The 15829-nt window shown below is 37.4% G+C and overlaps 1 long non-coding RNA gene across 3 annotated transcripts; it reads left to right on the top strand.

Moving 5' to 3' along the window:
• The first annotated feature begins 2413 nt into the window (after window positions 1-2413).
• On the top strand, window positions 2414-8224 carry LOC122026931. 3 transcript variants are annotated; one of them, XR_006124206.1, is made up of 5 exons: window positions 2414-2596; window positions 2674-3030; window positions 3150-4687; window positions 4857-7557; window positions 7744-8224. It is a non-coding gene; the product is annotated as an uncharacterized LOC122026931 (long non-coding RNA). The 3 variants fall into 3 exon arrangements; XR_006124205.1 differs by having other exon boundaries at window positions 3150-3987; window positions 4558-7557; XR_006124204.1 differs by having other exon boundaries at window positions 3150-7557.
• Window positions 8225-15829: the final 7605 nt, after the last annotated feature.

Below are 15829 nucleotides of genomic sequence, written 5' to 3' on the forward strand. Positions count from 1 at the left end.
AATGATTGTATGCCATGCCATCTTTTACATGTTCAGCATATGTTTTAAATAGCATGTTTTAAAATCATTATTAGCACCATATGCATGTTTTTGTGAGGTAGATGGTTTCTTACTAAGCTTTAAGCTTACAGATTCTATTTTCCTTATACTGTAGATAAAGGTAAAGGAAAGATGGATTAGCAAAGGAAGCTGGAGGACAATGCAGAGATGGTGTGTGTGGCAGGAACTTGGAATAAAAGATTCTAGGGAATTTTAGCAAGCTTTGTTTAAGCATCAGAACTTTACAGTATTTTATTATTTGCACTCTAGTTGTTAATCACTATGAATTAGTTAGCCATGCACTCTATTATGCTTAGAACCCTTCTTTTATGATGTTAGAATGTTAGTTGTCATTGTTAGAATGTTTCCTAGTCATTTTAGAACTTGTAAGGTGATTAAGGCACGCAAGCATCTTTGGAATCGGGGTTCCGATTGAAATCGAACCCGGATCGATCTGATCGATCGAGTGAGATGTGCCTGGATCGGTCGCCGATCCGATCAACAGAGTTAGCGTACGTATGGATCGGTCACCGACCGATCCGAGATCGCAACGAGGGCAAGCTCATTGATCGGTCGGTAGACCGATCGCTGAGCTAATGGATCGGTCAGCCGGCCGATCCAGTGTCTCTGGATCGGTCGGTAGACCGATCCGGTAGAAGCAATGTAGCTTATGGATCGGTCAGCCGACCGATCCAGAGCTTTTCTCTGTGCCAGGATCAAGCTGGATCGATCACTGGATCGATCCGACAGCCCAATCGATCCATGGGTCGATTGAAATGCCTGATTACAGCTAGCAGGACATCTGGGAAGTATGGATTATCTTCCCTAGCATATGTACAATTCCTAGGTACACCTAGAATATTAAGTTCAGATTTTTCAGTAATCAGTTTAGCAAAATTTTAAATCAATCCAGATTTTCGCAATAGTAATTTAGCATAGCATTACGTAATGATCGGCCTCGCAGCCTAGTTAGTAGGAGGCAGGTCGTTACATATCTTTTGACAACAAGCGTGTTCGACGACTAACCCATACGTAAAAGCCTATGACGGAAGGTTCTACTGTCCCATCAGAGAGGTGCTCGGACTGTAGCAGTATGGTGTCAGGTAAGCTCCTTTGACAAGCCCATACTGAGGTATGGTAAGAGGGCACGTATTCATCTCGGTATGTGTGCATAAGCTTCTTCACAGCTCTATATAAGGGTCTTCACACTTCGCCGGAGGTACGCATTCTTGGATATTCGAAGCCACTTCATAGTTTCCTCTTGCCTGACTTGAGCGTCGGAGGGTCGTTACCGGGAACCCCTTCCCGGCTCGACTTCCTTGCAGGTTCGCCGGAGATTCAGACGACCGGTCGGGGATCCACGTCATCAGTCCAGAGAGTGCCACGTGCCCAGCGTCCGTTGATTCAACGTTCAGACAGGATCAATTGTAATCTGTCGAATTTTGGCCAATTCTCCATCAACATTTTCATAACCGGAGGGACCAAATCGATTGATGAATTCTTCTTTGAATACCTCCCATTTTGGAGGCCCATGATATGCTTCAAGCCAGTCATACCATTGGATGACATCGCCTTTGAGGTTTATAGATGCTAGTTCGACTTTTACATTGTTCGATGTGCTGTGGAAGCGAAAATATTTTTCAGCCCTTGAAATCCATCTAATTGGATCGTTGTTCTCCCAACGAGGAAATTTCACCTTCATACGTGGAAGGTTGTGCTCTCGATCTTTATTTGAGTTTGCTCCTTGATCATATTGTTGTCATTGAGATTGCTGATTTATTCCCTTTTTGATTAGCATGCTTGTGCTAGAATCTGCTTCTAAACGATCCTTCAATTCTTGCACTATTGTGACCAACGATGCCATAGTTTTTTCGAGTTTATCCATTCTTATCTCATGCTTAGCTTCAAATTCCAGAGCCCATTTGGTGTCAGGATGAGATCCTCCTGTGGTCATGTCAGAGTGGATTTTCTTCTCTTGAAGTCGAGTTAAGACCATGCGCTTGTTGAAGTTGCTGCGAGATACTATATGGCAATGATGAAGTGAACGTGCTCTGATATTAAGTTGATAGGAACCCGGGGGCCTATCACGTGAAAATATCGAAAGAAAAAATGAAAAGGGGATAGAGTGATACTTTGAGGGAATCGACCTCCAATAATCAAAATTGATTAACTAAAAGGGAAATTATTTGTCCTCTAAAATTACATAACGTCTGTTTAAATAGAAATCTAAATTACCTTTTCAAAAGAAAAGATCTAACATAAAATATATTTTTCTGAGAAAATGTCTTATTAAAATTTATCTAAAAGAGAAATCTAAAACTTATTTTAGAAAAATAAATAAAATTAAATGATTTATTTGAATAGATCCCTGCCTTCCACCTCCTCATCCCCACGATCTTCTTCCACTCCTATCTCCTTCCTCCCTCCGCGATCGACTTCCATGTCGCCGCTGACCACACCTTCGCCTTCGATTGCTCCATGATCGACTTCCAACGCCGTTAAGCTCGCTTAGGTTATCTCATACGCAGACAGATCTAATGAAGTAATCGAGATCTAAGTGAGCCCTAGTTCTACTCATTGTCTTCTTGAGTTCATTGTGAATGGGGCTTTCTCATTCACATCTTCCATTTTCAGGAGTTGTTCATGAAGTGCACACTGGATTCCATATTCAAAATAGTTTGGGGTAGAACTGAGCACGCTGTCCGGATCAAGCAAAGAAGGGAGGGCTTTCGCGAAGGCCTTCGATGATTCAAGTGCTTAAGTGCTTGTGAGCTACTTTGATGTGATCTGGAAAGTCAAGAGGTTTTTGAATGTAGGCTCAGAAACCCAAATCAAGAAGAACCTCAAAGCCATCGATAATTTCGACTACAAACTGATTGATGCAAAGATTCAACAGAAGTCTAAACCACCTTAACCATCCTCTTCCTTCAGTCCTCAAGTCTCCCTTCAAGCTCCTTGATGGCCCCAAGAGCTCCACCGCCAGAAACTCAGGTACCTACTTGGCCATTGCACAACATCATCCAGATCTGATTGATGGATGGAGGTTTACTTGCATCTTTGATGAATTTTCCTTTTTTGGACGTTAATGCTGTCAACTTTGGTACTTGTAGATGAGATCGCCAAGCTATTTCCTAACCTATTTGGTCAGCCATCGGCAAAGCTGGTGCTGGCCGGCTCGGACCCTTCAGATTTGCCCTCAAGCCTGAAGATATGGGGTTGTATTGTCTAGTGGCCAAGCTCCAGGTGGACACAATGTGATATCTAGGATGTTTGATGAGCCTCTATTTCGTTAACATCTCGTGCTTGATCTTACTTATTCTTAATCGAGGGCTTCTTGTTTTATTTTTGTCATTGCCAAGCTATACTTTATATTAATTATAGTCATTGTAATTCTAGTTATTCCATGACGAAGAAATAGACAAAATCTGTTAGATAAAGCTCCAATGCTAGTTTGGAAACTAAGAGCATTTACTTATGGATGCGTTATAATTATATCAAAATAATGTGATCAGCAATTGGATTGGTAACACTGTAGGAGTCTTAATGTGTTAATTATATATGTATATTGTAGTTGTATGCCTATAGGAGTCTTAATGTATACTGTAGGAGTCTTAATGTGTTAATTATGTATGTTGTAGTTGTTTAGCAGATCTACTATGAAATGATAGATGCTCGTTCAACTAGAAAATATTACCACTTTAATCTCATAAACTTCTTACAATAAATTGATACTAAATAGTTTTCCAATGTAAAATAAAGAAAACCTCATAAGGTGGAGAAAGTATTTTGGAAATGTCTTTCTTATCATGTATTGTAGTGTGCTTGTGGATCGAATTGCCTTAGAGTGGAGGCTGCTCTATGGAAGGATATTCAAAATAGTAGTAATTCTTTTAGAAAAGAGTGCCCAGGTCTTGCTGTGGAATATGGGCAAATCTCTGAAGCATACAAGTAAGTCCTTCCAGGCTAATGGTTTTCTTATGTAGTCTTATTGCCAATGGTTATTTCAAACTTGTGCAATTTTCTTGTTGGCAATACTTTACTTTGAATGCAGCCATTTGCATCTTGACTTGTTTCTTTTCTACCTTTACATTAGATGTTGTGAGCTACATTTTTTTATGCTTATTGCTTGATTATGCTCATAACTATTCAGATATAAATTGCAGTAGCATTTATTCATAGAAATGTTTGATAGCTGTACGTTGGCCAACAATATTGGTATGCTAATGTTTTTCATTGTATTAAATAACTCAATGATGAATGACTTAGAAGGGATATATGTTGTCTATTAAGATAAATCATGAGCTAATAGAAAAGTTGGATTAAGAAAAACCTCTTGAGAAATAAATACTAGTAAATGTGTCGATGGACCATTGGCAGGGCATAGGTCTATTTAGCCTTGGCCTAATGTGACATCACCTCTTGAGAAGTAAATACTAGTAATCAAATATATTTGATTACATATTGGCTTGTTATTTCACCTAACATACACCATCCGTATTTCATTTAATTAATCTGCAGACAGCGGTTGTCAGCAATCCAGTTATGCTGCTTGATGAAATTGATAAAATGGGTTCTAATATCGAGGGGATCCAACATCCGCATTGTTGGAAGTTCTTGATCCCGAACAAAATAAAACTTTCAATGATCAGTATCCTCAATTATGCTACTTGCTAAATTTCTATTATGTACAACTTCCCTACTAGCTGGAAGGATACATTTAGTAAAATACTATTTAAATGAGTGTCTTTTCAATTCTCATGTTAATCTAATTATTTCTTAATTGCTTTATTGCAAAAATTCCATAACTTGTTTTTCAGTTATTTGAATGTTCCTTTTTATCTATCAAAGGTAATTTTTGTTGCAACTGCAAAAAGAATTCAACCCTCCTCCACTCTTAGATCGAATGAAAGTCATTGAGTTTCTTGGCTATACACCTGAAGAAAAACTAAAGATAGCTCTCAAGCATCTTACACCACGAGTCTTAAAGCAGCATGGAATAAACTCTTAGTTCCTTCAAATTCCTGAGGCATATTTTCATCAAATTTAATTTTGTTAGATTAGAAACAAACTTCTTCAAATACTAAAATTTTTATTAAGGTATCTAGTATGAAAGTTTTAACAATTTTAGGCATAAAAATGTTTTTGCTCACTAGAAATCAAACTATTTAATAGTTTCTTTTATAGTTTGGATCTTCTTTAGTAGCATATGACAAAGATGATACTACTAGTAATTCCGCATTAAAAATTCTAGTTTTTCTTTATGTTCTCTAGTAGAATTCTAATTATGTAAAAACAAGTCATTTGAATAGTAACATAACTTTTTTAATCACTTAGAATGTACATGGAACTTAAATCACGTGCCGATTTGCAAATATGTATCCCATAGGTAGAGATAAAATGCTTAGTTTGTTCATGAAGACAAGAAAACTTGAGCACGCCTATTTATTTGTAGATTATGTAAATATGTGATTAAAGGTCAGATAAAATTTGGCATGAATAAATGTATGTGTGTATAATAATATCATTTTATGACTTTTTTGTTGTCTATTTCACAAAAGTTCCTATGATTCACAAAGTCTTAATCAGCCCATATATCTGGAATATCACGCATGACTTCTAGTTGTCCATGCACTATGCTCCTTATTAGTCTAATTTAAAGGTACATTTATGATCTTCTGGAGTACCATTAGGAAAATGTTGTGAATATTTATTATAACTTTTCCTTGTATATTAGACTACATATTTGATGAGTAGGAAATTTAGGTATTGAAACTCTTTTTGTATCCTCTTAATGTTTCTTAAGAAAAATGTAAATATATCCTCTTTACCCCAACCATATATAGATTCAAGTCCAAAAATTAAACCCAGGTTGAATAAATATTGATTTCAGATATGATGAATGACTTGATCTGATCCGAATATTAGATCTAGGTTGAATAAATATTGATTTTAGATAGGAAGATGATGCATGACTTGCTTTGATGATTTAAGATTTGAACATAGGTTAAACTCACCCAATAGTTTTATCTGTCCTCTCAATAACTATCTGCAACTAGAAACAATCATGAATCACTGAAATTTTCTATATTCATATAAATAATATATTCTCATTGGATAGATTACAAATAATTGAAGGTTCGAGCAACCTTGTTTAGTGTACAAGGTTTTTCATGGAGTTTTCAAAGTTAAAAAAAAACAAGCTAATAGATAACGGTTTTAAAAAACTATTGTCTTTGACATATATAAGACAACAGTTTTTAAAAAATCATTGTCTTTGACATATATAAAAAAATAATTTTTTAAAAATTATTGCAATGACAATAGTTTTCAATAAAATCATTGTTAAATAAAAAAATAATAATTTTTCAAAAAATCGTTGTCTATTAGGTGTTGTTGAATCCTAAATTTCTTGTAGTGAATGTCACATAGGGCTCTAAAATTACTATCAAGTGTGTTACAAATGATCTCAATGCCTTTATTTTGTATTTGTTGATTAACTTAGTTTCAAAACATCCCACTGATTAAATAGAGTCAAATAATTATTGCCCATCTCTCTTTGCTTTCCTTTCTTGCAATTTCAGGCACACATTTGCCACTTTATCCCTTTTTATTTCTTTATGTTGGAATGGATGCATTGGACATCGAAAAATGGAGGTTTGTTAATAGCTGATATGGTTTGGAAAAAAACATTGCAGGTGTCTTGATATGAAACAAGTTCATGAAATTTGTAGGACTCATGATAAAACCATAAACACCTACAAGTACTAATAATATAGGACTTAATCTACTGCACCTAATACCTAATAACATTTCTGATTCTCTTTCCTCCAACTAATATTGATTCTAATGTAACATTCATGTACTTCTTTTAGCCCTGGGAAATTAGTTTAGATCAGCTCAATCTTGTTAGGGCTAGTTTTGGTTAGTCGAGCTGCTTTTGTATCTCCATTCTCATTTCTATCCAACCTAACAAAGAAATCTCTAGATGATAGAATCATTTTCAAACAACAAGTGTGTATAAAATCATTTTCACTAAGTTCATTAGATTGATTCAGTAATAATTTCATACAAATTTAGATAGATTACAATATGGTGGGTAGGTCTCATGAGAGGTGCAGTGTCCATAACACTTGCTTATAATCAGGTTATCAAATTTGAAGTTTTTTTTATATATTTTTTCATGATAGATCAATTAATATTAAATAAGGAGGCATAAATGCTTTCCCTGATTTATTATATGTCTAGTTCAATCAAAATAGTAATGTTACATTATAATACATTTTTATATATTCAACTGACGTTTAGCATGAATTTTTTGTCACACTGCAATTCTTTTGATAATCTAATTCAAATAGATGATTTGATGAACGAAGGTATTTTCAATTTTCATTTAATTTAATAAATTTTGATAGTATATCTCTATTGAACTTACAGTTTGCAAGATCTGGACACACCCAACTGCGAGCAAATGCAATTATGATCACTAGAACTATCTTTGTTGTGCTCTTCAGCACTATGGTAAGTCTGTGTTTAGGGAAGTACAAAATACATACTGAATCCTATTATGTTTCTGAATTCAAATTTGCTGCAATATTCAAGCTAACTAAATAATCAACTTGGTGATTATCAAATGCACAAGTAGTTTTTTTTAAAAATTTTTGGAGTGAATTTTTTATTGTTTTAGTACCTTATGATGCCTCCTAGGTTTTTGGATTGATGACAAAGTCACTCTTGAGATTCTTATTGTCGCATAATCCAAAGCACTTCAGCAACATGTCCGTTAATCAATCAACCCCCAAATCTCTCCTATTGTCGTTCATGGAGAATGGACAGGATTCGGAAGATGAAATAGGGGAACATATAGCTCAACCATCCAATCTTAGACTACTCCTCACAAAACCAACTCACACGGTACATCTCCATTAGCAGAAGTTCGATGATGCATTCATGCATCCATTTTCTTGAGGATGCAATAGAAAGTATAGTCGCTGGTTATTTAAGTTTATAGTTTGGTATGACTGATATAGATTTTATTTATTTTAAAGTCATATACTCTTTTGTAGGAAAGAAATTATGTTACTAAGTGAATTTTTTGTTACTAGTTTGGATTTTTTTACTTAAGTGTGATGTTTATGGTTGAATGTGATATTATAATTGCTTGAGTTTGATTGGATAATTATGTGTATGTGGTATATGTGTGTGATATATGTATGTGATATTATAATTTATGTGGACTATAATTATATGTGGTATTATAATTTGTGTATGGTGTGGTATTTGAATGATAGTAACCCTAGCGTGCACCACACGTTACGAATGCTATCGATTGCTCTTAACCGCAGCATGTGCCGTGTGCTGTAAATGTTCTTGATCGCAGTATGCAGTGCGCGTTGCGAATACTGTCGATTACTCTTAATTGCAGCGTGTGACGCATTCTGTGAATGTTGTTGGTGCGATTTGCACTAACGGTGTAACCAGGATTTTGATGAATGAGAAGTAAGTTAAGTTAGGTTATGTTATGATCTAACCACTTGATTAAGTGTGCAGAAAATTTAGCTAGGTCGACGGGCCGACCGGATAGTTGGTACGAAATCTAGCTAGGTCGATGGGTTGACTAGATAGCTGGTACGAAATCTAGCTAGGTCGACGTGTCGACCGGATATCTGGTACGAAGTCCAGACATGTCGACGGGCTGACCGGATGTCTGGAAAATTGATAAGTTAAGGTAAGTCACTACAGGAGAGTGACCAAGTGAGGACGCGCCCCGGTTGAAGGGACAGTAGGCGTCGATCCAGTTTAGGTTCATTTGGGATTCCTAAGATGAGACCTTGACTAGTTCCTTGTCCTGGGAGGATAGGAACTAATTACTACTATGTATTATTATTAAATTGTCATAATACTTGTTTTGCAGGGTATTTTGGACTAACATTGTTTTACAGAGCTAAGAGAAGAAAATTACTTTCGGATGAACAATGTCTGAAGGCGCCTTCTATGGCTATGGAAGACGACTTTCGAGGGATAAAGTTTGGCCGAAGTTATGGATAAGCATTGGGTTGTTTGGGATCAAACTTGCCTCATTGGAGGTGCCTTCCATGATTATGGAAAGTGCCTTCCATGCCTTTTATAAGGTTGTCTCGAGAAGACATTGTAGCATAACACATATTCGAGCTACTACGCGTTCTTTTGAGGTTCCGATTGCTTCGGGCTCTTGCTATGACTCTACTGCAAAGTTGCTCCGCCTGACGACTGCTTTGAGAACTTCCAATCGCAGTCGGTAGACCGACATCGACACAAGCGCTTCCACTTGAATCTCTAAGTGTCGGTAATTTACTTTTGTAATTAATTATTACAAAAGGACAAGTGCAGTGTCTTGCATTTATTCAACTTACTTTGTACTCAATTTCCTCTTCCGGAGGTACCAGAAGAGACTTTTAGGGGATTATCCGTCGATAGGTCCGCGGGACCTGAGTCTTGGAGTAGGAATTGCCAGAGACTCCGAATCAAGTAAACCATGTGGTGCAGGAAGCATCTGACGATCGAACCTATGTTTTGATTATGTCAAATGGTTCAAAGTTAATGTGTTTTGTTATCTGATATGTTGAATGAACTTTGTAGGAAAGTCCTAAGGTTTCTTAGGCAAAAGTCCTAACTGCGGTTAGACAAGTGGAAAACCCTAGGGGGCGGTAACCCTAGGTCCTAGGGGGTGGTAACCCTAAGCGGAAAGTCTTGGTGGGTCGGAGCTTGGGCAAAAACCTAGGGGCGGTAACCTTAGGTTGAAATCCTGGTGTCGCGAACCAGGTGGAAGTCTGGACGGGTCGTGGACCGGACGTCCAACATGAAGACTGGAAGCATTGGATGCTGAGCAGAAAGTTTTGTCGGTCTGGATGACCGGATTGACATCAGGTATGCTCTCCTGAGTTGAGTAGGTGAGGACGCGTTCCCCACAGAGGGAACAATAGACATCGGTTTGACCTAGGGTTTCCGGTAGGAAATCCGAAGTCAGAACCGGATAGTCCGAAGATTGTCAAATTTAGTTTTCTAATATATTATCTGTTATGTTGTAACTCTATTTTACAGGAGACTAACATTTTGTGCAGGGGTAGAACTAACCGGGATCGGTCGACTGAACGTTTAGATCGGTCGACCGAACTCCCAAGCAGCAGGACAGTTTTCCAGCGAGTGGACCAGACTCGACTAGGGGATCGATCGACCGAACTTGGTTATCGGTCGACCGAACCAGAGATAGGAGTTGACCAGATCGAAGCGGAGTGAGCGGATCGAGCGGATCGGATGAGGAGGAGATCATCTGATCGGTTGACCGAACGTGGGGATCGGTTGACCGATCCGCCTCGGGCCAAACCTGATCCCGAGCTTTGAGGATCTGGATCAGTCCTGTGGAGCCTATAAAAGGAGCCTCGAGAAGCAGCTTCGGAATGATCTCGAACAGAACATCCTGTGCACTTGTACGTTGCTCCGAACACTCAAACGACGCTCTGCTGCTCCGACAACTGACGACTAACCTTCCTCATCTTTTGTGTTGTCGGTATTGTAATTCTTTGTTCAGTACTTGTATCTTTAAGTTGCAAACGATTTACGCTATTATAGTTGTTGTCCAAAGTAAACGCTTAACGAGCGTGGGCCTTGGAGTAGGAGTCGTCCTAGGATCCGAACCAAGTAAATCTTGGTGTCTTTGCTGTGTCTTGTTTAATTTCTGCTGCTCTTACTCGAATTTCCGAATACGAAACATGTGAAAATCACGAGCGCTATTCACCCCCCTTTAGCGCTTCTCGATCCAACAATTGGTATCAGAGCGAGGTCGCTTCGATTTGGTGCAACCACCAGTCAAGCATGTTTTTTGTGGCGTTTTAAAGTTTTTCGGAGTTGATCGGAATCGATATTTTTGTCATCTTCCGATCTAGTTTTTCGTAATCGGATTTTTTTCTCGAAGTCGGTGCAACACCACTCGAGATTGTAATTTATTTTTTCTTACTCCCACACTACTAATCCAAGACCAAGTCTTGGAACAATTTTTTTTTTTTGTTTTTGTGTGTGCGAGACATCTGTTTTTGATTAATGGCCCATCAAGAAGGCTACAACACAGTCCGCCTGTCGCTCTTTTCTGGCGAGGACTTTAGCTATTGAAAGAACCGGATGAAATACCACCTCAAAACACAAGTCGAGATGTGGATCATTATCCAGACCGGTCTCGAGCTTCCACGTGACGACACTGGAGAACTAGTTTCATGCATCAACTGGGATGCTAGCATAATGAAGAAAGTTGAAGTCGATGCTAAAGCAACTTGCATGCTATAATGCGGGCTGACAAAAGGAGAACTGAACCGAGTCGGGCCATTCTCAAGCGCGAAAGAGCTATGGAAAAAACTCATCGAGCTACACGAGGGCACTCCTGACACGAAGTTAAGTAAGCGTGATTTATTGTTTAATAAATTGTATAACTTAAAAATGTAAGGAGAGACGGCGAGCCAACTTCACGCGCGCATCCAATACTTGCTGAACTTACTTCACACAATCGGCCAGAGAATAGAAAACCGCGACGTAATAAGGTACACGCTTAACGCTTTTCCGAGGAACACTTTGTGGGCATCCAAGGTTGATGCTTACAAAGTTTCCAAGGATTTATCTTTAATTAAACTAGATGAACTTTTTTCCGAGTTTGAATTTCATGAACAGACTAATGCACGTTCAGCATAGAAGGGTATTGCCTTGATTGCAGGTACAAGCAGAACCAGGGAAGCTAAAACAAAGCACAAAATCAAACCCGAGTCCAAAGACGAATCGGACTCAGAAGACGACGATGAGATTACCTCCGAACTAATAAGGCTCATACGAAAGATATGCAAAATGAACAAGGCGACTCCAACGAACACGAAAGTTAAGCCTGGAGTCACCTGCTACGATTGTAACCAGAAGGGGCACTACAAGCCGAATTGTCCAAATAAGAAGCAACGAAGAAAGAAAATGTTGAAGGCAACTTGGTCTGAGTCATCAGATGAATTCGAGTCCGACAAAGAAGAACCGACAAGCTTCCTCGCTTTACCAGTGTAAGCATGTGTTGCTGAAACCGAGTCTGATTCAGAATTCGAGAGTGAATCAGAAACCGAGTCCGAGCGAAGTCATGGATCCGTATCCATTTCCAAAGGACCTTACCCCATTGTAAGTTCTCTACTCGCCGAGACTCAATTAGATGATTTACAAAACTTAGTTCCTTATCTGTTAAAGAAATTGGCTAAGTCCAACGTCTGTGTCAAGTCACTCTAAAAGGAGGTAACAACCCTTGAGGAAGTGACTGACTTAAGTTCTTTGATTGAGTTGGTTCAAATTGGAAGTTCAACTCAAGTCCAACAACTTGAGGAAGAAAATTCTAATTTGAAAACTCAAGTTAAAGAACTCAAGGACATGTTGGAACAGTTCAACTTGAGTTCCAAGAATCTTGATCTGATTCTTGGAAAACAGTGAGCCGTTTACAACAAATCTAGACTTAGATTTAAAACTAAAAGAAAGTACAAATCATATTTATCCCTAGATAATATAAATAATAGAAAGATAGTCCAAGCATGAGTATCTAAGTTCAACTTGGTCAATCAAGTTAGACTTTGTCAATATTGGGTCCCCAAGGATCAAGTACATTACATTGATAGACCATATCGAGGCTATGATCTAGGGGGAGTCAATAGAAAAACTATCTTAATAAATAGATAAAATTGCTTGATGCTTGTTTATTTTTTTTAATAACCATGCTTAGATTAGGATAGTTTAATGACCTAGGCGTAATTTACACTTGTTTAGTTAAACCTAGGGGTTTCAAAAGAGAAATTAAATATATATATTTTTTGAAAGGCTCTGTCTATAAGTGGTGGATGATCTCATACCCAAGAAGACCTAGTGCCTCACCACAGCATGAGAGCTAATCTTTGAAATGTATATTTAATTAACTAATTGGAAAACCTAAGTTTAACTCAAATGTAAATTAATCCTTAGAAATAATTTAAATTAAAAATAACCATTTCACAAAATTACTTAAGGTTCCCTGATTGATAACTTAAAAACGGGTAAGATGAATCTAGAATGGATTTAGTCAAATTAATCAACTTAATTAAATTAACTTAATCAAATTTATTTAACTGAATTAAAAAATTAAATCTTTTAAAATCTTATTTAATTTTTTTTTTAAAATCTTATTTAAAAATATTTTAAATAAATCATTTAAAAATTACTTTAAAAATTATTTTAAAATCCTTTTAAAAATTATTTTAAAAATTATTTTAAAATCCTTTTAAAAATTCTTTAAAAATCATTTAAAAATCATTTAAAAATTACTCTAAAAATTCTTTAAAAATCCTTTTCTTTTAAATCTTTTAAATTATATTTCAAAATATCAAATGATATTGTTTTATTCAATATCTTAAATAATAATTATTTTCAAATCATAAAAATTTCAATTTTTAAAATCATTATTTACAAAACTATAATTTTCAAATCATAGTTCAAAATCATTATTTAAAAAATTCTAATTTACAAATCTTAATTAAATTTTAAATTATTAATAATTAAATTTTTATTTATCTTCAAAATTTGGCTAAGTTCCTTTGAAAAATCAAAATACTTTTGAAAATGTTATGTTATTCAAGCCAAGTTTTTTTTTTAAAAGTACTTAATTATGCTTTTATGAAAAATCCTGTTAAGCTAAGTACTTAACTAAGTTTTCTCAAAAAGTAATTATTTTCAAAACTCAAAATTTAGTTAAGTACTACCCTTTAGGGGGAGCTTAGATTTAAATAAAATATTCTTCTATTTTTTTTCTTTACTTATTCTTTTTAAGTTATGTCAAAGGGGGAGAGAAAAGCCAAAGTTAAGTAAGGGGGAATATAAGATTTTTTTTTTTTTTTGGAGCATAAGGAAGTTTGTTTTACTTCATTAAATTTATTCTTATGCTTAAAATTCCTTATATTGTTGTCATATTTTTACTTAACTTTAAAGCGTGTTGTCATAATAAAAAAGGAGGGGATTGTTGGTGCAGGAAACATCCGACGATCAAACCTATGTTTTGATTATGTCAAAGAGTTCAAAGTTAAGGTGTTTTGTTATATGATATGTTAAATGAACTTTGTAGGAAAACCCTAAGGTTTTTTAGGTAAAAGTCTTAACTGCGGTTAGGCAAGTGGAAAACCCTAGGGGGCGGTAACCCTATGTCCTAGGGGGTGGTAATCCTAGGCGGAAAGTCTTGGCGGGTCGGAGCTTCGGGTAAAAACCCTAGGGGGCGGTAACCCTAGGTTGAAATCCTGGTGTCGCAAACCAGGTGGAAGTCTGGACGGATCGTGGACTGAATGTCTAGCATGAAGACCGGAAGCATTGGACGCTGAGCAGAAAGTCCAGTCGGGTTGGAGGACCGGATTGACATCAGGTATGCTCTCCTGAGTGGAGTAGGTGAGGACGCGTTCCCCACGGAGAGAACAATAGACGTCGGTTCGACTTAGGATTTCCGGTAAGAAATCCGAAGTCAGAACTAGACAGTTCGAAGACTGTCAAACTTAGTTTTCTAATATATTATCTGTTATGTTGTAACTCTGTTTTGCAGAAGACTAACATTTTGTGCAGGGGTAGAACTGACCGGGATCGGTTGATCGAACGTTTGGATCGGTCGATCGAACCCCCAAGCAGCAGAACAGTTTTCCAGCGAGTGAACCGGGCTCGACTAGGGAATCGGTCGACCGAACCTGGTTATCGGTCGACCGAATCGGAGATAGGAGTTGATTAGATCGAAGCGGAGCGAGCAAATCGGGTAGGTCAGATGAGGAGGAGATCATCTGATCGGTCGACCGAACGTGGGGATCAGTCGACTGATCCGCCTCGGGTCAAACCTAATCCCGAACTTTAAGGATCTGGATCAGTCCTGCGGAGCCTATAAAAGGAGCCTCGGGAAGCAACTTCGGAATGATCTCGAACAGAACATCCTGTGCACTTGTACGCTGCTCCGAATGCTTAAACGACGCTCTGCTGCTCCGTTAACTGACGACTAACCTTCCTCATCTTTTGTGTTGTCGGTATTGTAATTCTTTGTTCAGTACTTGTATCTTTAAGTTGTAAACGATTTATGCGATTATAGTTGTTGCCCAAAGTAAACGCTCAACGAGCGTGGGCCTTCGAGTAGGAGTCACCCTAGGCTCCGAACCAAGTAAATCTTGGTGTCTTTGTTGTGTCTTGTTTAATTTCCGTTGCTCTTACTCGAATTTTCGAATACGAAATGTGTGAAAGCCACGAGCGTTATTCACCCTCCCTCTAGCGCTTCTCGATCCAACAAACCGTTCGTGTCTTCTTGTGTTCTCGTTCTTTTTAGTTTTCGTATACTTTGATTTCAAAACGAGAAAAGAAGTTTTTGAAAACCACATGATTCACCCCCCCCCTTTTCACGTGCGATCGATCCAACAAGTGGTATCATAGCGAGGTTGTGCTCAGAATTGGTGCAACCACCAATCAAGCCGGGGAAATTATTTTTAGATTTCTTTGTTTTCGTATTCTATTTCAATTGGTAAAACTTTACTTGTTCAGATAATTTCTTTTGTTCGATTTTAATTTGAGATTGATGCAACACCTCTCAAAATTTTCTACATTTTTAAATATATCTCAAACACTGCTAATCCAAGACCAAGTCTTGATACCTCATTTTAATTTTTTTTCTATAGCTGTGAAATGACACAACTTGAAGGGTACAACACCGTTCGTGCTTCCCTATTCAACGGTGATGACTTCCCGTAGTGGAAGAAGCAGATGG

Source organism: Zingiber officinale, chromosome 1A (assembly GCF_018446385.1).
Source record: "Zingiber officinale cultivar Zhangliang chromosome 1A, Zo_v1.1, whole genome shotgun sequence".
Taxonomy (NCBI): Eukaryota; Viridiplantae; Streptophyta; class Magnoliopsida; order Zingiberales; family Zingiberaceae; genus Zingiber; species Zingiber officinale.